Raw genomic sequence first — 22,527 nt, forward strand, 5'->3', positions numbered from 1 at the left:
ATATAAAGAGGGAGATTATTTAACAATTAAAGGCACAATTTAGGGAACTGCATGAGTATACCATGCACTATAGAAACCAAATATATCAAATTGAAGTATTAGAAAACAAGGAAAATATGGTAAAATATGATTATAGTTAGAGACTTTAATATACTTCTCTAGAATAGGATGGTATTGTAGCTGAAAACATTAAACAAAGACATGGAGAAATTGAGTATTCCTCCAGCAGAGATTTACATTCTTCTCTTTGTCTATGGAACATTTACAAAAATCAACAGTGTGCTTACTCAAAGAAAGTGTTAAAACCTAAAGACTTAGGGATTTTATAGCTTACATTTGATTAGCATAATCTAATAAAACTAGAAATAAGTATTGAAACTGGCTTTCACCAAAATCTTAATTATGTGAATATAAAGAATCATGACCCTGGGAAATTCTTAGACCAAACAGGAAATCAAACTAGAAATTACACCAAGAAAGCAATGAATAGGGACTTCCCTAGTGGTCTACTAGTTAAGACCATGCTCCCAGTGCAGGGGGCACAGATTTGATCCCTGGTTGGGGAACCAAGATCCCGCATGCTGCACAGCACAGGCAAAAAAATAAATTAATTAATAATAACTATAAAAAAGGAAGCAATGAAGAGGAATTCCCTTATTCTGAAAACCAATGGAACTCAGAGGAAACTCTGTGGCTGTGATTGCCTTCATTTTTATTTTTTTATTTTTTTAATTAATTTATTTATTTATTGGCTGCTTTGGGTCTTTGTTGCTGCACATGGGCTTTCTCTAGTTGCAGCGAGCGGGGGCTACTCTTTGTTGTGGTGCGTGGGCTTCTCATTGCATTGGCCTTTCTTGTTGCAGAGCATGGGCTCAAGGCACGTGGGCTTCAGAAGCTGCAGCACATGGGCTCAATAGTTGTGGCTCACGGGCTCTAGAGCGCAGACTCAGTAGTTGTGGCGCATGGGCTTAGTTGCTCCGCGGCATGTGGTATCTTCCTGGGGCAGGGCTTGAACCCGTGTCCCCTGCATTGGGAGGCAGATTCTTACCCACTGCGCCACCTAGGAAGTCCCCTGCTTTCATTTTTAAAGAAAACAAAACAAAACAAAAAAAAGGAGCAAAGTACTCATGTTAAGAAATTAGAGAAAGAAGCACAACATAATCCAAAGTTATCAGGCAGATGGAATTTTTAAAATAAAAAGATGAAACTAATAAAGCAGAATAAAATACTAAAAAGGAATAATAAGTACACATGCAATGTTTTTTAAAAACCAATGAGGGGACTTCCCTGGTGGTCCAGTGGTAAAGAATCTGCCTTTCAATGCAACCAATGCAGGTTCGCTCCTGGTTAGGGAGCTAAGATCCCACACGCCGCAGGGCAACTAAGCCTGTGGGCCACAACTACTGAGCTCACAGCACCTCAACTAGAGAGCGCACGTGCAGCAAACTACGGAACCCACTCACTCTGGAACCCACGTGCCACAACTACAGAGCCCATGTGCCCTGGAGCCCGCATACCACAACCAGAGAGAGAAAACCCTCACACCACAACTAGAGAGAAGCCCTGTGCGCTGCAACGAAGAGCCCACGTGCTGCAGCAAAAGATCCTACGTGCCACAACTAAGACCCAATGTAGCCCCCCAAAATAAAATTAAATTATATATAAAAAAAAATAAGGTAGCTAACCCATTCAGAGCTGAGCATGATTTAGAAAGAGTCAGGGGGAAAAATATACCACATTAAGGGCTTCCTAGGTGGTGCAGTGGTTAAGAATCCGCCTGCCAATGCAGGGAACATGGGTTCAATCCCTGCTCCAGGAAGATCCCACATGCCGTGGAGCAACTAAGCCCATGCGCCACAACTATTGAGCCTGCGCTTTAGAGCCTGTGAGCCACAACTACTGAGCCCATGTGCTGCAACTACTGAAGCCCACGCACCTAGAGCCCATGCTCCGCAACAAGAGAAGCCATGGCAACGAGGAGTCCACGCACCACAACGAAGAGTAGCCCCCACTCACTGCAACTAAAGAAAGCCCGCGCACAGCAAAAAGGAGACCCAACACAGCCAATAAAATAAAAAAAAAATTTATTAAAAAAAATACCACATTAAGAATGAGAAATCACTCATAGCCACAGATACAGAAAAGATTAAGTTGTCCATAGCAACAAAATTGAAAGTCTATAAAAGATCAACTGTTTAGTAGCTAAAAACAAATTACCCAAATTTACCCAAGAATGAATACAAAACTCAAAATTATTAATTACCTGAGAGATATTAGAAGGGCATTTAAATATCCTCCACTGAAAAAAGTAGCAAAACCAGAAAGGCTCAAAGCTGAATTTTAGTTTTTATTCGTTTTTGAGTAAAATACACAAGATGGGTAGTTATACAGGTACTTACTTTATAATAATTTTTGTAAAAGAAAAATGATAAAAACTTATATGTATTGTATAGCAGATAAATGTCTGTTTAGGATACTATAGACCTGGTGAGGAAGTGTAAGGATACCTGCTAAGCTGTTATGAATGAGAGCATGGTATATGCAGGAGCGGGGCGCAGGTTATGAGTATGACAGAAGGGGAAAATGAGAAACAAAAATGCAAAAAACAAGACTGAACTTAAAATAACCAGCATTTATAATACAATCTGCCTTATGCATTCATGTAAAATTATTCCTATGTATAAAAACTAATTTTTTTTTTAAATAGAGGACCAGAGCCTACTGCTAACTTGCAGGTTTTCCAAGAAAAATTCCAGCTGAAGGCAGCACATGGCATTAAGTCCACCTGGGAATAATCCCAGCTCCTGGTCCCAGCTCCAGCCTCGCTTCTGCCTCATTTTCCTCATCTGAAAAGATTTTTTAGTTCCAGCATAAGCTGGTTGGAATTTCCACACATGGGCAGAAGATGGGAACACCTTCAGGAAGGTAGAAATAGTATGAATGCAGAAAAGTCATAAAGTGCTTAATGGTGTCAAGTTTCCATAGTGGTGATGAAAATGTTTTGGAACCACATAAAAGTGACGATTCCACAACATTGTGAATACACAAAATGCTATTGAATTGTAAAATTTTAATGGTTAGTTTTGTGTCCGGTAAACTTCTCTTCAAATTTAAAAAAGGCATAAAGAATGTTATGGACAAATATATTCTTCATGCTATTTCCAAGCTTAGCTCAATAGTTGCAGCCACTTGTAAGCTTATTCTAAACATGTGTAGACAGGTGTGAGATCATCTACGTTAATTATATTCCTAGGTTACCTTTGAAATCTAGTTTTTGAATTTTCCAAAGATATGGCTTACCCTCATTGGCACAAACTGTAGCCTAGTGACTAAAAGAGATGCAATCATGTCTGCAGCGTTTATGTATTCAGTTGGTAAGTCCTCAGTAGTCTAGGAGACTGTCTTTCCGGGATATAAACTCCTCACTTATCTTTTTATGTAATGCTCTGCTGTATCAAATTGCCTTAAACCCAGAAGCAGCTCTCCTAGCCCTTGAGTCTCCTAGTTCAAGACTTATGTTCTGGCACTTCTGGTGATCATATATCCAGAAAGAACTATGGGAGTAAGTACAGACTTCAGAGAGGGGTGTGTGTGTGTATGTGTGTGTGTAAGAGAGAGAGAGAGAGCACTCATGTCCACAGCCAAAGATGCTTGTTCAAAAATAACCACATTCTTACTATACTAGGGAATAAACTCCTCACAACAGCTGTAGAAATGTATGCTCAGAATCGACATCTTCCAGCTATGTGGACTCCCCAGCTATTTTATATAAGACTAGAATCCACACTTCAATTTACAAGCTCTTTTCTACCCACTAGATTAGAATTCAAAGTCCTTAGCTCACCATTCTTAAACCAATAGCCCAAGAAAAAGGACAATTTCCTCTCAGAATAGTACCTTCAGTGGTACTCACGTCCAAGACAACTGGATATTTTTCCCTCTAACCATGGTGTTAACTTAAAATAAATCCATCCACTCCCACACAAGCGCTACAATAGCCCTGGTAAAAATTCCTAATTCCCACTCTACCCCATTGTCTCAAATAGAGATGATTTCCCTGGAAAATTCTTTGTTACACGTCAACTTACTATAGTAACTCTTTCAGCAAGAAAAAGCAACTTGTGTAAGTTAGTCATAAGAGGAAGTCTACTGCAAATGGAAAACTAAATACCATTTATTGATCCAATATCTCCAGTCCAGGTCCCTGAACTTTCCTCTTTTTCCTGTTTTTGTCCCTTTCAACTTCCTACTACAGTTTTTATTTCATTAGTTAAAATTCTTTCTTTCCGTACTGGTAGCATCCTTGCTTCCATTTGCTTTCACCACATTCATCCTACATCCATTTTTACTACCTGGCTTTTCCATTCCTATATCTGGGTTTTGAGTGGAAAAAGTAACACAAAATCACAGATTGGTGTGAATCTATGTTAGGCGTATTTCCAGTGTTGGAATTAGAGTTGGGTTCTTGGCAAACAAGGTACATCCAAGCTGAGATTAAGGAAAAGTGGAAACCAAGAATCTTGCAGAACAGACAGGAGAGGAGAGATCACATGGAAAGAGATATAGACCAAGTTAGAGAGAAGAGAGGCTGCCTCTGACATTCCAGTTTTGCTGTGTTGCTCTACAGCTCCCTTTTGTTGAGGTAGCTTGAGAGAATTTGTTCCTTGAAAACAAATGATGCTTCACAAGCTAAGGACCTACCCTTCCAGACACTTTGGTTTCTACACCTGCCACTCTGACCATGCCCAAGTTCACCCTGCTGGACAATATGGTTTCCATCGACCACCACTTTCTCAACTAACTTATGCATTTGCATTGTAACATAAAATTTCTATGTAATATGTTCTCACCAGACTGCAAGTTCCAGATTGTATCCTTCATTTCTTTTTATACCCTTGAATGTCTAGCCTAGAACTCTATGGCAATATTCATAGTAGATGATCTCTAAATACTGGTTGAATGAATAAACAAATGAATAAATAATTCATTCTTTCCTCTTTCTCTCTCTCTTTTCTCTCTCTCTCTCTTTTTTTTTTTTTTTTTTTTTTTTTGGCCACGCTGTGCAGCTTGTGGGATCTTAGTTCCCTGACCAGGGCCCTTGGCAGTGATAGCACGGAGTCCTAACCCCTGGACTACCAGGAAATCCCAATAACTCATTCTTTATTGGTCTTCAGAAAGGTGATGAGAGCAAGAAGCTCTAGAGTCTTTGGGCATCAGAAAAGATAAGAAATGAGAAAGGGGGAGGCCCCAATGAAGGAGATATTGGTCTTGTTTCTCCCAAGATTCAAAGGAGGACCGGGAGAATAGGCCAACAGAATGAGCCACTCCTGAGGCCAGGACAGCAGCAAGCAGGCGTGGTCTTCCAGCTCTCAAGGCTCCTCACTCCATCTCCCCTCTGACCTGCCATTGACATTCAGAGGGTCCCAAAATAAAGCCAAGCAGAAATATCTAATTATATTTACATCTTAAAGGTAGGGGAAAATATATTTGCAGAGCCAAACATTGTTTTACCAGTAACCTTACTACTTGCAATCTAAAAGACTTCACATTAGTTTTTGTTTTGTTTGCTTTGCTTATTTCTGGAACTGTGGTTTGTCTTTAGAATAGCTCCAGGGTGGAAACATGTGAATACGCCTGAGTTATTAAAGCCACCACTGCAGTCTTCACATTCAAATGTGGCAAATATAAGCGGTGACTCCCATTTCACCAAGCTATGAAAATAATATTTGAGGGAGAAAATAAGAGGAAAAAAGCCTCTATGTACATGCAAGAAATGCCTAAAAGTGATCTCTTTGCTCTTCAAAGTTTGGGCATGTAAAGAGAAACATCATGGGGCCACTCCTGCATTTGGCTAAGTGCGTGCTTTTAAAACACTAAGCTACTCATTTACAGGTTTCTGCTTAAATTTTCAACCACATTTTAAACACGAAAAGTTTGTGGCTCCTGAGTTAAAAAGATGCCACCAAAGAAAACATTGCAGCATGGGGTGTTGCTCGTGAGATCCTTGGAAACTGCAGATCGTAGTGGGTTCTCTGTGACCCTCTGTGTTTGAAAAGCATTGGTTTGCTAATGGTTGGTTTCAGGCTACAGTGGTCCACAGACTGTTTTGTTCTTTTTCTATGGTTTGTGAATGATATGCCTCAAGGAATGGCAGCTGATATTTTTTTTCATTTTCCTCCCTAATTTTCTCACTAAAATGTTTAATTAGTGAAAAGGCAACATATTTATAGATATAATAAAACAGTAGAGGAAAGACTTTTAAATATATGCAGAACATGTGTTTAGATACACACGCATATATATATATTTTTCATATATATATATTTTAAGGATACTTTAAATTCATACACGTGATTCAAAAAACTACACTGTTACGTTTCCCTAGAGTATGATGAAAGTGAACTGTCATATGAACAACAAATTTTTTGAGATGTTTAAAGATAAAAGGACTATATGGATGCAAAAATTATAAAAGGAATGTTTAATATTATGGTTAAGTAATTTAAGATCCAAGAAGTAAAATATATTGAAGACTCACAGTAGCAGACACTCCATGTGCGCTTATTCATAAGGACTTTAAAATAGGTATCACGATCCTCATTTTCAAAATATGGAAACTGAGGCTAAGAGAAGCTTAAATGAGTTTTAATTCTAATAAAAGATGAATGGTTACGTCAGCAATCTCTAAATTTGCTGTTTGCTCTTACAACATGATTTAAAAGTGAAAACATAATAAAAATTGGTGACACAATTATTTGAATGACAACTAATGCTCTCTAGTCCAATTTGGTTTCCAAAATTGTTAATAGAAAAGCCCAAACCAGGAGTTTAATGGAGGCTGAAAAGAAAGGTACTGGAATCACGAAGACAATAGAAAGGGCTATAGAACATAATAAGTAATTATTATGACAAATAATATATGAGAAAAAGTGTTTCAGGAAGTTATTCAGTAAATTGTGTTGTATATAAAAATAATTTAATTAAAAATTAATTTGAGAACTTTATTGTGTTTTACTACATTTAATACAAAATTCCAATTATCAGTAAGATTTGGCCACCCAAGTAAATGAAAATGTAAGTTATTAGGGACCAATATAAAATTATTTTTTCAATTGAAATACAGGAGATGTATGATGTTATGTTAGTTTCAGGTATATTACACAATGATTTAACCTTTGCATACATTATGAAATGATCACTATGATGGGGACCAACAATTCTTGGTTACACCTGCAATGCATTATACATGTCCCAGGCTGTCAAATGTTCTAACAAGAAGTGAGATCTCCATTCTCACAAAAATTTGCAGCAGATATATTCTCCAAGCTCAAACTGTAGTTCCAGCAGCATTTTTCAGACCTCCATGGAATTATGAAGGAAATTTTTCATATTTCAAAATTTATTTAGTAACAACCTAAAATTCATTTAACCAATGAAATTGAGGAGCTTCCATTTAACTTCAATTGAGGGTGATTAATTTGCAATGTAATGACAGGATAAAAGGTAAATATCAAGAGACAAACAGAATAGAACTCTATCAATGCCTTCCAAGTAATGAATATATTCACCTGAAATCACGTGCTTATGGACTGCTGTCAGTATTTAGCTGGATCTATCTGCGAGGAAAGACATTTTCAAAGATGATTATGTGTAAAATCTCATTTCATTAACAGATGTCCCCTTGCAATCAATTTTGATAATAGAGAACACCAATGCTGAACATTTGGCAAAATTAAAGGAAAGGATCCTGAAATGAGATTTTATTTATTAAGTACTAACATTAGGGGGTTTGCCCATCAGAGTATGTGTAATTTATTGCACCAATTTTCCTTATGTAAGCTTAACCACAGAATCACCTACTTAATACAAAACAAAAATTATTCTCTTTTTTATTGAGGTATAACTGACATACAACATTGTATTAGTTTCAGGTGTAATCATTCAAATCCTAATGACTTGATATTTATATATATTGTGAAATGATCACCCCAATAAGTCTAGTTAACATCCAACAAAATTTTTTTTAATATAAATCATCCTACTATCTATAGGGTATGAGCTAGGACTCAAATTATAACCTCAATATATTTTGTCTCCTTATGATACATAAATTATGCTATCTCTGATTATATTTTATACAAATTAACCATGCTATGACCTTAGCTCTTACGTCCCATTTAATTTTTATACCTATCACATTGGGAACTATTTTGTCTTATAGACAAGAAAGACTAAGGCTCAGAGTGGTCAATTAATTTGTCTTAAGTTACTAAGCCAGAACTTAACCCAAGTGTGTTTGTCTCTAAGTACGTCTTTTCATGTATAAATCTAACTGATATCTCCTTACTCCTATGACAGTTCACAACACAGTGGGGCTGAAGTGCTCAGAGCTGACATGAAAATAGTGCAGTGTGGAACCCTTGGTGTGTTCTGGCTCCCCCCTGGTTATAGACCCTACTAAATGCATACATCTCCTTGTTCATCTTCTGTATACTCTGATTTTACTTAAGGTGGTCATTTAATTAAAGTTTAAATATCAGTTATCTGAGTTCATTATAGCTTAAATTTAAAATTAAACATGTCATATGTCCATAAAAAGATGGATACACCAACGTTTACTATAGCTTTTTTCATGACAGAAAAAACTTGGAAACAAACTAAATGCCCATCAACAGGAGTATGAATAATCAAATTGTGGTATATTTATATAATGGAATACTACTCATCAATAAAAACAATGAACTACTGATACATGACCAAAATGAATGAGTATAAAAAGTATTATACTCAGTGAAAGAAGTCAGACACAAAAGAAGATTTACTGTACAATTCCATTTCTATAAACTTCAAGAAATGGCAAAACTAATCTATGGAATGAAAGGCAGAAAAGAGGTTGCCTCTGGCAGACAGAGGGACTAGACCAGAAAAGAATATGAGAGAAATTTAACAGCAGTGGAAATGCTCTCTGTGTTGATTTGGGTGTAAACAGTTATCAAAACTTAATGAACTATACACTTAAGATCTATATAGTTTACTATATATATTTATACGTTAATTTTTTAAAACACCAGGTTTGTTAAAGGCCCCAAGTTTGATCTGTATTCTAACTCTACTTTAAGCCCTAATGACTTTGAAACAATGCTAAGTGCATCCCAGCAGGTGTGTTTAATTTACTGCCTCAATCATGCCTTACAAGGACACAACCACAGAACCATTGGCTAAAACATGGTGCAATTCAGAGGGAAAACCAAAAGAAAATGTACTCCTCTGAGTTAGATGGTCTACAGAGTTAAATTGAAAATAGCACCATAGTTGTCCATACAGTGTTGTCCAGCAGGTTGGATGCTGCAGTGACTATTGTTCTCCATATACGCAAGGGTGTCTGAAGGCTTCAAGTGGGATCATGAGTTTTTTCCTTACTGTGCGTGTTAAACATGTAATTCTTTTTGTAGAGCCTATAACTTTGGTATGGTTCTAAAGAATAATGTGAATGTGAACATGATGGTGGGATAATAGAAGAAAACGTAGAAAGAGGCAAGCAAATTGATTTCCAATCCTCTGGAAATGAAATTAATTCATGAATTTTGGAGTTGGTGAACATATTTTTCACAGGTCTAAAACAATGAAAAAAATATTTCTCACTTCAATTAAATTCACACTTAATACCCACTTGGGAATCTTTAAAAAGATTCCTGAGAATTTTTTATTTTATATAGTTTTGGTAAGTTTGCTATCTGTTCTTCGAGAAAGAAAAAAAAATGTCATGAAGAACTATTATAAAAGGCATCATTTGATGGTTTCTTTAGGCATCTTAGTAGATATGAAAGTGCCTCTAGTGAGTTACCTTAACATCTTCACAAAGAAATTATGGACAAATTTCTTGTTTTAACTTTATTAGGATATCTGTGTATCCCCAGCATACATTTGGCATTATGCTTAGTACCTAGTAAGTGTTGAAAAGGATGGATGGGTAGATGGATGAATGGATGGATGGGTAAGAAACTTGGAGAGTATATTGCCTGCAACATCACAGACTTACAAAAAGAAAAACTGGTTTTTGTTACTACTAACTCACAGAAATATCAGTTTGGGCCTTATGAAAAAACTGAAATTAAGAATCTGCCAATCTCCTACTTCAACAGGTGCCTTTGCAACCATTGGGTAGAGGAGTAAGTCTACAGACTTTGGTATATGAAATGTTACTGCTTAGCAAGAGTGTGTTTTAGAAAATTACAATCATTCTTCAATTTTTGGGACAAATGGCTAGATTGTATTAGCCAAACTCTCTCTTGAAATATGAAATTTTATTTTAGGAAACGAAGCAAAAAAATTTCTCCCACCAGTGTCATGGAGGAGCTTCGAGAAGTTCTGAATTTCTGTGCCTTCCTTATGACTAGGCACAGTAAAGTGTTTAGTTTCTCTATTAAATCCATCTTTTTCTGCCACTCTCTTTGTTCCCACCTCCCACCCCCACCCCACTACCACAGCTATTGTTGGTAATATGCTTGTAATTTCTCCGTGAGCCCCTGAGCTGGACAGTGGTCCCTTTGCAATCCAATGCCTCATTTGATACACTCTGCTTCCTTCTTTGCAGTCCTTTAGATTTGGTTTTTCTCAAATAACCTGTACTTTTGTGAGGCCTCCTTCCAGTCCTGAATAGAATCTACCACCAAATTTAAAATATCCAAATCCATAGGGAACTTTTGTCTCTCATGGTGGCCAACACTTCCTCTACCACAGAGACCAATTCTGGTCTCTCACGAGTGGTAGCTTCTCACTGTTTGACACAGCAACACCAACAGAAGCAAAGACTCTGCCCATTTACCTTAATAAAGTATGAACTTGAATGTGGAGCAGGAGCTCTTGAGCTATTACAGGAAAACATAATTACAAGGAGGACTTGACTCTGGTTTTGAATCAGCCTGAAATTGTAGGCAAATCCCTTGACCCCCACCCTAGACGTAAAGCCACAAGACCACGGGAGGACATCATCTCCTTATGCCAGCTCATCAGGTTTAAAGAAAAATAAGAAGTTCCATGTGTTTTAAAAGGTTTTTTTAACTTTGTAGAATTAGATCACAAAACCTGAATTTTAATAGGCTCCCCAGGCCACCATCCCGTAATTGTACTCACTATTTTCCTTTTACCAATGGGAATACTGAACATGGCCTATTTTGGCTGTTATTTAATTTTATACTTCTATCAAGCAATAACAATTTCTAGGTGTTTAGATATTTCTATCTAAAAAATGTCAAAACCCCCACATTTTGGCATATGAAGGTCATTCTTTCAAAAGAGAGACTTTGCCAGATATTAGGTAAAAATAGGCATTTTGACTTTTTTGATGGTGAGAGTGATGGCAGTGACAAAAGATTGTGTTTTATAGAGTTGTTAAATTTCTTGCTTAATCTGATTTATTTTATTTCTGACTTGGCCTATTCTTATTTAACTTACTTTATTTCTTCTGATTTTATTATAAATTGTTTACAATCTTTTTAGATTTTAAAAATTGAGGTGAGACATCATCCTATCTTTTGCCTCTGAGTGTGGCTTTTCCTGGAGAATACAAAGACATAGATAAGCATCCTGAGTTTAAAATCTCTCTAAGAAACGCATTTCTTTTGCATTAAAATTTTGAATGTAAATAACTGATATTTTATTGTTTAGGGTAGTGCCTAGGATTAAGAGGAGGAAGAAACTTGTATCCCTAGCTCAAATTCTGATATATAGGAAGACTTCATCTTTAGTAACAAGTACAAGAAAATTAGTCATTCAGTCAGTTACCCAATATCTAATACATTCTTTCTATAGGTGTAGTACCATGACAGCAATACAGAGAGTTATTTGGGAATAGAGAAAAACAGTGAGTTAACTGGAAAATATCAAAAGAAAAAGAACTCTAAAACTAAAAAAAATTAGGGCAGAGAATCTAGATGAAAACCCAGGTGGGGGAAAAATCAGCTGGAAGAAAGTGAGACATACATATAGACATTATTCTTCCAAAAGGGAGAAGCCTGTTGGAATGCTCTGGGTCAGAGGTATCCCTAGGAATCCACATTGGACACATTCAAGCAGAAAATATCAAAGTAAATCCCAATAAATGTCCACTATGTAACCAGCTGACCTCAGATGTCCAACAAGTGTTGTAACCTTTATGGTTGACGCAATAGAATGAGCTTTATCACACAAAATTACAACAAGACCACAACTAAAGACTGGCAATGATTTGTTGCTTGTGGAATCACAAACTGTCATTATTGCCAGTCATTGCAGAAGGACCAAGGCAATGGAAAACCTAAGGAAAACCAAAAATATAACCCGAGCTAGTAACTAAAAGACTATATTTATCAATTGTGCAATCCCTGAAATGATGATTTCTGAGAACACATTTCTTAGTTCTTCACTAAAGAATGTGCTGATTTGATAAAAAATATTAGGCATTTTAATATCACAAGGTAACATTCAGGAAACATTCAGGTTTTTCACAAAGTAATTGAGTACTCAAGTAATAGCATGAAATCTCTTTGGTAAGTAAGAATTTGTTTCCAGCTTAAAACACAAAGAGGGTTAAAGGAAATTATTAAATAAAAAGCAAGATCAAAATGATCCGTCAGTCTGTCCATATGCAGAAAAGAGTGTTTTTTCCCTTAACTATGGCTGATAAAGACATGACAGCCCTCTGGAAATCATACAGATTCCCTTCCCCATTCTTTTAGATATTATAACAGTTTGTGGCCCTTCAAAGCTCAACTCTATTATTCCTTAGTATTTAAATTCTCTCCTTAGGGAGACATTAAATGAAATTAATTTTTTCTTCTTATTGGACAATAATGAAAAAAAAGTCGAGAAACACTGTGATAGTTGGTCTTTCAGTATTCATTCTTAATCAGTTAGCCATTATTTGTAGAATATTTATTGAATAAATGCCCTACATCAGGCACTGTGATGAGTGGTTGGAGATACAATGGTAAATAAGACCCTGTCCCTGTCCTCAAAAACTCCTAATCTATTCAGAGATTGTAAGAGATAAGCAATCAGCCCCAATAGAGAAGGGTCATTACTATCACAGGAGTGCTTTGGAAACATAGAAGAGGTACCAACCTAGCCAAAGTGAGGATAGGAAACAGGATGTGTTCCTGAAGGATGTGACGTCAGAACTGAGTCCTAGATGACTGGTAAGTGTTAGACAGACAAAGATAGCATGTGCAAAGGCCCAGAGAAAAAGACATGTTGTAAAGGGAAGGAAGTGAAATACTTTGGTATGACTTGAGCTTAGTGTGAGGCAGGAAAATAAAGGGGTGGGACTGGAGTCATATGTAAGAGTCAGATCATGAAGGCCTTCTATGCAACTCTGCGAAGTTTACATTTTATCCTGAAGACCCTAGAGCCATGGAGGATTTTTAGCAGAGATTGAAAATATATTATTGAAGATATGTTTTAGAAAGTTTATTTTGGCCATGGTGTGAAAAATGGATTGGAGAGAAAGACAATAAAGAGGTTCTTGTAGTAACTCAGGAGAGACAACAGTGGCCTCAAGTAAGATCATAGCTGTAAGTGAGGTTGGATAGAAGTAAGATGTGAGGGATATGGAATTGATAGGACCACACTGGGGTGGGAGGGATAAGGGGCAGACAGGTGATAAGGCTGACAGTGGATTTCTAGCTTGAGCAATGGGAACAAAAAATAGAAAGAAGGGCAGTTGGGAATTTGAGGTAATTTGGGAACTTCTGGGGGGAGATCTCCATTATAAGCTTGATAATACATATAACCCTGAAGTCAGGAGGAAAATTTGAATTAAAAAAATAATCCCAGCAGATGGGTAAGTGAAGCCATGGGAATGAAAGAGCTCATCCAGAGAGACTCTGGAGAATGTGAAGAGGAGATGGACAAGGATGGAACACTGAAAAGATCAACATTCAAAAGACAGCTAGAGAAAAAGGAGCACATAAGAGCAGCTGAGAAATAGCAGGCAGGGAGGGAAGAGGAAACTGGAGAATGCAGCACCACACACGTAGGAGGGAGGGAGTACTTTTGAAAGAGGAGGTAATAGCAGTATCAATTGCTATCGACACCACCTAGGAAGGTAACTGAAAAGTGTTCATGCAATTCACTAGCAAGAACTCATTGGTTAACCAGAATGAAGTCATTGGTAACCTTTATGAGCTAAGTTTCAACAGAGTTGTGGAGGCAGAGGCCATATTGCAGTAGACTGAGAAACAAGAAGAAGGTGAAGAAATTGGGTCATCAAATGTTCACAACTCTCAAGACACTTGACTGTAAAGAGGAAGAGAGAAATATATGAGTAGCTGGGTGGGAATGTGTATGGATGAAGGAGGGTTTTTTTTTCTTTGTTTTATAAAAGAGACTTAAAAAATTAAAATTCCAGTGAAAAAGAGTCAATAGGGAGAGGTAGATGGTAAAGAAGAAAGAGAAGTGCCTAGGAAGGTTGTAAAGAGATCCAATCAGATTTAACCTTCATTCACTTCTCCCAATCTTGAATAAAGAAGGTTTGGAAGGAGACAAATTCAGAATCTTTCCCTTGGAGACAGGAACCACATCACAGAGAACAGTCTATAAGTACTCTGCCCTTAGTCTACTATCTGTCAATAGCGCTGTGTGCTAACCTTCACTTTCTCTTTATGAAAGGGCAAGGAATTAGTTGATTGATCTCATTAATGTTCAGCTGATGTCAGAATCTGTGAGAACACGCAGTCTCACGAAATAACCATAAATGTGGTTTTCCTGACTCTATATATAGCAATTTAAATAGATACAGTCCTTGCCCTCTAGAATCTCATAATAAAAAACAAATGACCCAGACACACACATCACCACCACCATTACCACACAAGGGCACAATACTATAGTAAGAGAACATGATGGTTCTTAAATAGGAATTTATCTTAGGTACATGTTTGGTATTTGTTTTTTCTGGCTATGGAATGCATGAAAGTTTTGCTGGGAAATTGGGTAGGGTTAGGAAGGGCATTACTTGACTCTCACATAAACATGGGAGGCCTGGGAGGAAAGAGGGGAGGGATTATAAACTCTAAGGAAACAAAGCTTGTCTCTTGTGGCTCCCACCGCCCAAGCTTGCAAGAACTCAATGAGCGACAGCAATTGACCGATTATATGAAGTCTCAGATCCAGAGACTTATTGATGGAAAAACTAGGCAAAGGTTGAACAGGTAGACTTAGATGGTGGGCAAAATGAACACTGGATATCAAAAGGTTAAAGGGGTATGACACCTTAGACTGGGTAGAAAGGGTCCAATGATGAAGTATCAAAGAGCAACCAGGCTGATGGTGAGACAGCTCAGGAGATGAACACTGTAGATGTGAGGGTTAGTGTCCAAACTACATACTACCTTTCGGTTTCAGAGAGAAAGAGTTGATGAGAAAGATATGGAAGAAACAGTGAAAGGGTTTAGTAATAATTATAATGTTGGTGTAGCCAGGAACCTCAGCTTTTTTCTGATAGAGAAGAAATTTTGTCATTTATTCCCGAAAATTCTAGGTTATTAAGATTTCAATTAAGAGCTGCAAAGAGACTTCACATGAAAATGTCTTAAAAGTATCTACTTCTTAGACTTAGCTATTAATAAGTGTATATAGAACATCTTGAAATATATTCTAGCAGGAAAGAAGTAATAAATAATATTGGAAAGGAAAGTTGGGGGCAGACTTTTGGGGCTGAGAGAGTTTTACCCAAGGTCAAAAGCTAGCAAGAAACAGCACCAGGACTTCAGCTCAATCTTTGATTCTAGATTCTGTGGTCACAGAAGTTTTGGTAAGGGGAAACAGGCAACATGCCCACAATTAGAATACTGCTACTATAACCTGGCAAGAAGTAATGAGGACTTGAACAAAGGCAGAGGCAAAAAGAAAAGAGAAGAAACTGTGGAGGTGGTGTTAATCGGATTTGATAACTGAGTAAACGTGGCAGGTAAGAAAGAAGAGTACATCACAATGAGTGAGGGTTTTTTCCAGAAATGATTAATTACACAGAGCAATTTGGTTGTGGCATCAATGATATGAACATGTGTTCATATGCCATCTAAGAGAATCAATTCATAACAACCTGTTTAAATAAAGAAGACCATTGGGATAATGAAATTGCAACAAAAAGTGTTGTTGGGACAGCCCTGATTATTAAAAAAAAAAAAAAAAAAAAGGAAGGGAGGGAATACGGGGATATGTGTATAAAAACAGTTGATTGAACCTGGTGAACCCCCTCAAAAAAATAAATAAATAAATAAATAAATAAATATTTTAAGATGACAATAATAAAAAAAAAAAAAAAAAAAAAAAGCAGTAAGGGCCTGTGGTTTTTTCTTTCTCTAGCATTACTTCTTAGAAACAATGTTCCGATAAACATGTATGAATAAATCTAGTCAATTTAAATTAGCTAGAGGGCTGTTGGAAAGGATATATCAGGCTTAAATGACATTGAAAATAGATGATAGGATATTAGAAATAGAAAAAGTCTTAGAGATGACAGTTCAATCATTTCTGTTAAAATAACCATGTATAGATCACTTCAAACATACACAAAAGTGAAAAGCAAAGTGTCGTGAATCTCCGTTGACATAACGAATTCGATGATTATCAATTTATATCCAACCTTATCTCACTTTTATCCCCATTGCAAGATATGTTTCATCCATAAATATTTTACGTTGAATCTCTAAAAGATAAGCACTCTTTTTAAAATAATAATAATATCATCATACCTAAAACATTAACAATAATTTTTTTTAATTTACTTATTTATTTGGCTGTATCAGATCTTATTTGCGGCATGTGGGGTCTTTGATCTTCATTGCAGCATGTGGGATTTTTAGTTGTGGCATGAGAACTCTTAGTTACATGTGGCATGCGGGATCTAGTTCCCTGACCAGGGATCAAACCTGGGCCCCCTGCGTTGGGAGCATGGAGTCTTAGCCACTGGACCACCAGGGAAGTCCCAACAATAATTTCTTAATACCAGAAAATATCTGGTCAGGACTCAACATTTCTCCAGTTGTAATTTCTCTAGATATGTCTCTGAAGTCTTTTAAATTGATAGTTTCCCTTTCCTCCTTTTTTATTTTTCTTGCTAATAAGATAGAAGCCAGGTAATATGTCTAATAAAGTTTGCCACTTTCTGGATTTTGCTGAATGCATCCCAGTGGTGTCATTTTACATAGTCTTCTGTTCCCTATATTTTCTCTAACCTGGTAGATATAGAGGCTTTATCAGATTCAAGTTCTATTATTTGGGAAGAATATTTCACAGGTGATGGAAGAATGTAATGGCTGGTTCTTTTTTGGTGTGAAAATCTCCTTATTTTTTTTTCAGTTTTTTTTTAAGAACTTTTATTGAAATACAGTTGACATACAATAAACTGCATATATTTAAAGTGTACAATTTGATTTTTTTCTTATTAGTAATGTATATATGGCAATCCCAATCTCGCAATTCATTCCCCCCAACCCTCCCTGCTTTCCCCACTTGATGTCCATACGTTTGTTCTCTACATCTGTGTCTCTATTTCTGCCTTGCAAACCGGTTCATTTGTACCATTTTTCTATATTCCGCATATATGTGTTAATATACGATATTTGTTTTTCTCTTTCTGACTCACTTTACTCTGTATGAGAGTCTCTAGGTCCATCCATGTCTCTGCAAATGTCCCAATTTCGTTCCTAAAATCCCCTTATCTTTAAAAGATGGCTTAAATTGAAGATTCCTTAGGGTTAAGTGAGTCACATATTGGTAGAACAAACTTTCAGTCTTTTGATTTTTCAGTTCTCTACTCCTTTATTATATCTTATACTATTAACAACTTACTGAGTGATTATAGTATACCAATTGTTCTGCTAGGTATTGCATGAGATATGGCAACACCATTCTCAAAATTACCCAAGCCCTAAATCCAGAAATCATCCTAGGCTTCTCCACTTCTCTTACTTCTACTAAGTCTTATTAATTTCATCTAGTCAACATGGCTTTTCTTTGTTCCATCCTTTCCATCCCCACTGCTACTGCTCTAGTTTAGACCTTTGTCATTGCCTTCCTGAACCACTAAAATAGCTTCCTGAAACTCCCCTCCTCCATAACAATCTTGCCTTCCTCAACTCAGCTCTGTGTAATCAACAAAAGAGTTTTCCAAGCTGCAAATCTAAATGTATTGTTTTTCTGCCTTAACCCTTTGGGATTTTCTCATTTCTATGATGGAGTCCATACTCCTTAGTGGAGCTTAAGCCCCGTCCCTCCTCTGGTCTTTGCCTATCTGACCATCCTCATCTGTCCCTGCTTCCATTCACTATATTCCAATGTATTGAATCATTGAAGTTTTCTGAATGTGCCAGGAAGAATATACAGCGATTAAATGTAGACTCTAGAATTAGACAAACTGGACTTTGATCCCTAGATTCCCCCATTTACTAGCCATTCAACCCAGGGCATACTTATCATCACTGTGCCTTACTTACTTCCCCTGTAGAATGGGAATAATCTCATAGAATTGTTTTCTGTATGTGAAGAATGAGCAAAGTAGCACAAGTGAAGAACTAGCACGAGAGCACTCAGTGACTACTAGAAGTTGTCGGTATGTTTTTCATACATTTCCATACATTTTAAACTCACTCCTGAGAATGTTTTTCCTCTTCCTTCTTGATGACCTCTTCCCTATAGTTAACCCAGCAAATTCCTTTTCTGATGTAGGGGCCCAGCTCCACTGCTCTTTTGTCATTTAGAATTAAACCTCCCTACTTCCTCAGCATCTCTAAATCCTGTAGATATTTTGATCACTGTGCCTTAGGTCTATGTATACAACTGTGAAAATTTTAAAGACAGGGACAAGATATGTCTTATGTTTGGCTCTCTGTTTTGAAATATTCTCTTTCCACTGTCCTGGGTCAGTGGAAAGCTCAATTCTTCAAAGTTTGGTAAACTGAACTAAACTAATGGGGTTGAGTTGAATTTTAAGTGTTATACAGCATAAACTGGCACAACAGTGTAAAGCAATTATACCCCAATAAAGAGCTTAAAAAAGAGAGAGAGAGCTTAAAAAAAAAAGCTTATCCAACTTCCTTTTTTATGAGTCTATATTTTTTAAACAACTTTTCTGAAGCAAAAGACAATTTATCCAAAGCATCTAACAGGTTGACTGTCACGCACACTTAAAAATAGTATTTATTAATTTTTGGTTTCTCTGGTTGACTTCACAGTTAGAGGAATAATTAATGACTGGACAAGGAGAATATGCAAGCTATTAAGCTAAATTTCTCTTTGCAAATTAAAAAATCAGTATTTAATTTCTCAATCAGTTCCTTGTGGGTTTGGTTTTCGTGACTCTCCTATGACAATCGATCACCCTCGCCAGCTCTAACCATTTTTTTTCTATTCCCATGGGAAAAAATTAAATGCGAAAATGAAAAGAGATATACAGTAACCCAAGAAAATACAATGAGGTGACATTGCCTGCACAACAGAAAAGCATCATATAAATAGTCTAAAGAGCAAAAAGTGCACCCTGCCTCTCAATAGCACAATCCTCAAAAACTTAGTATAAAACTTTTATACTCAGCAGTATGAGTAAATATATCTTATAAATTTTGACATTTAATTATACTGATTTTAATTTAGGAGTCACTGAAGTATATTTCAGGAAAAAAAATAAAATAATTGATATTAAAATATTAATTATCATCTTTCCTTTATTATTTAGTATCTTTCTTTTCCTCTTTTTTTTTGGCTAAATTAGTAATGTAGGATTGTATCTGATTACAGTAAGTTTTCCTTCCTTTCAACATAGTGAAAATTTGTATAATAATGAAATGTTTAAATGGTTAAATCTTTTGCTATTTATTTTAATTCAAATCCAAGGTATTATTATATATATTCAGAACTCAAACTATTCATCTTCATCTAAACCTTCAATTAAACTCCACAACGCAAACCTCTTGGCACTAGAACCACAGTTCATGTTTATTCAACTGAGCTTGTGTCTTGAAAAAGTGTGGAAGTTCAGGGGTTTTATGGTGAGAATCCACATTCTGACATCACCTCGGCCATGACAGTGATTGGCTGTGGGAAGGCAAAGAAGGGTTTATAGCCCGCAAGAGCAAGGGTGAATGAGTGAGTGAGAGAGCAGAGGAAAGAATCTGTGTCGCTCACTCCTGGGAGCCTGCCTTCTCACTCCAGGACAGCAAAAGGGTAAGGTTTAATATGACAACTTCATTATCTTAAAATCAAACACTCCACATTTCACATCTCTGGACTTGGTTTTGAACTTTTTATTTAAATATAGATATTAACACATTGTATAGAATTGCTATATAATTTAACATTTGTTTATAATTAAACTAGTTCCTCAGGTTTTAGATTCTCTCCTAAAGGCTAAGTTTATTAACCTATGCATGTAAATAAGTTCTTATTATTATGTACATAAAGTATAAAATTATGCTCCTTACTTTCTACCTCTGTACCTTACAGAAAACTGTTTTTTACTCATTCTGATGCATTCAGGATAACCTGATTGAAACACTATTTTCATTTACAAATCTGCCTAGATGTATGTTGATTTCTTTCATCAGTTATGCCTGCTGTACTTCAATTATAAACAATATTTTTCAATATGTTATATATTTGGTTTCAAAATGTTAATGTCTTATAGCTCTAAAATCAGAATGGAAAAATGCATAGTACTAGGGAAATAAGAGATGTTGTTAGTTTATACTCTTCCCAACAAAAACTTGCAATTAGATTCTCAAAACAATCCTTTCAAAATTTTTGAGTTTTTGTCTGGGTTAGTAGTGGGCACTATAGACGTCTTTGCTTTTGATGAATCACAAAGTAAATAAAATGAGATTTATGTAGACAGCCAATTGCTGCCTACATGAGTCACTCTGTTCTTTTTATATTATTCCTGTTATGTGTTCATCTAGTCGTTTTTATGGTTTGTAATGAGAAATTTTATACTCTGAACTCTTTCTACAGTTTTGTGTGTTTAAGTTTTTAGCTCTTTAAGATATTGTAATTATTCCAACTCTTTTCATAAAGCTGCATCGCAATAATCTTCCTGTTTGTTGATGGGCTCCATAACGGGCGGCCAAGATCAGAGTATTGTTCAGAGCACCTCAAGAGCAATGAGAGCTTCTTAAACAGATGGGTCTCCTTCAGGGGAAAGCCTCTTTATCCCCGTGTGGCCATCAAGAGCTTTTACTAAAGTAGACAGGACTGTGAGCAAGTTTGCAGGCAACAAAATTAAAGACCAACTCTGCCACGAAAAGAGGTGACAGAAGACCCTAGACAGCTTCTCCAGGCCTCCAGCCTTACTCTGTGCAATGTTTATTTTAGTGTCAGATACTCAATAAGGATGCAATAAATCTTGGCTAGTGACAATAAAATGCAGAATCTACCTTCAGGGTATAGTATATGACATACGCTTCATACATTTTAAATATTACTTTTCCCAATGTGTTAATAGGGAAATTCCCATCACCATTACATATTGCTTCTAAAATGTTGCTAAAGCTGTCACTCTGGAGGAGAAATACCTCTCAGTTAAATGTGTTTATCACTGCAAGTGCTGGGTGTTAGTGGCTTTCAGCTGTTTGCTCAACTACTATTAAAGTAGGATTTTATCAAATAGAATAAAATTAAGATAGGATTGCACAATCGCTCTCCTTTTACCTATGAGGAATCTATGTGGAACTGAGATCTTTACCTGGCTGCAAACCCCAAGACTGTTCACAAAGTATTCCCATTCTGAGAGTCTCACATTCAATTCTTCCATAGTATTGATGTCTCCATCATGACTATCACCCTGACCTTGGAAAGCCCCACATCCATTCCATGATAGTCTCCCACATCAGTGATGGAAAGCTTAAATGGAGCTGGAGAACAATGTAACTTGAGGAAATATCCCCCTGATATCCCATGATGAACTCTGATGACTCATCTGATAGAATCACCCTTCAACATGGATGTTGGGTGCTACATGTTATGAGAATAATATTTCACATGTCATGAATCTTTTCACACACATAAAAAACATCAAGTATTCTAAGATATACATGGGGAAATGGCTCCTAGTCTTCATTTTACAAACAAACTTTTACTTCCAAAGTGAATACAAGCTGGAAACAGCCTGCAGGATAATTGGTATGAAAGCAATCATCTGAATGTATTCAGTTTTTGCTTAGTTTTTAACTATAAACAAAACAAGCCACATAACTACATTAGCTGATGTTCCTATGTCAGTGGCATTAGGAGGCTTCCTCATCCCAACGTGAAGTATGCTGAGCGTTCAAGCCCCTGCCGGTGATGAAATGGTCCTTCACTGACAGGTCAGAGCAGATGGGTTAAACCAAATATGGAACTCATGATTATTCAAACAGATGGATAAAAATCTTCTACCACTTAAATAGAAGGAACAATTTTAAAACAACAGCAGAAATTTCGTCCTACTTAGTCAAAATGCTAACTGGACCAAAGTGAAAACAAAGTAAATACATCTCCTAGTATGAGCAAAAAAAG

The sequence above is a fragment of the Hippopotamus amphibius genome, chromosome 3 (genome assembly GCF_030028045.1).
Source record: "Hippopotamus amphibius kiboko isolate mHipAmp2 chromosome 3, mHipAmp2.hap2, whole genome shotgun sequence".
Taxonomy (NCBI): domain Eukaryota; kingdom Metazoa; phylum Chordata; class Mammalia; order Artiodactyla; family Hippopotamidae; genus Hippopotamus; species Hippopotamus amphibius.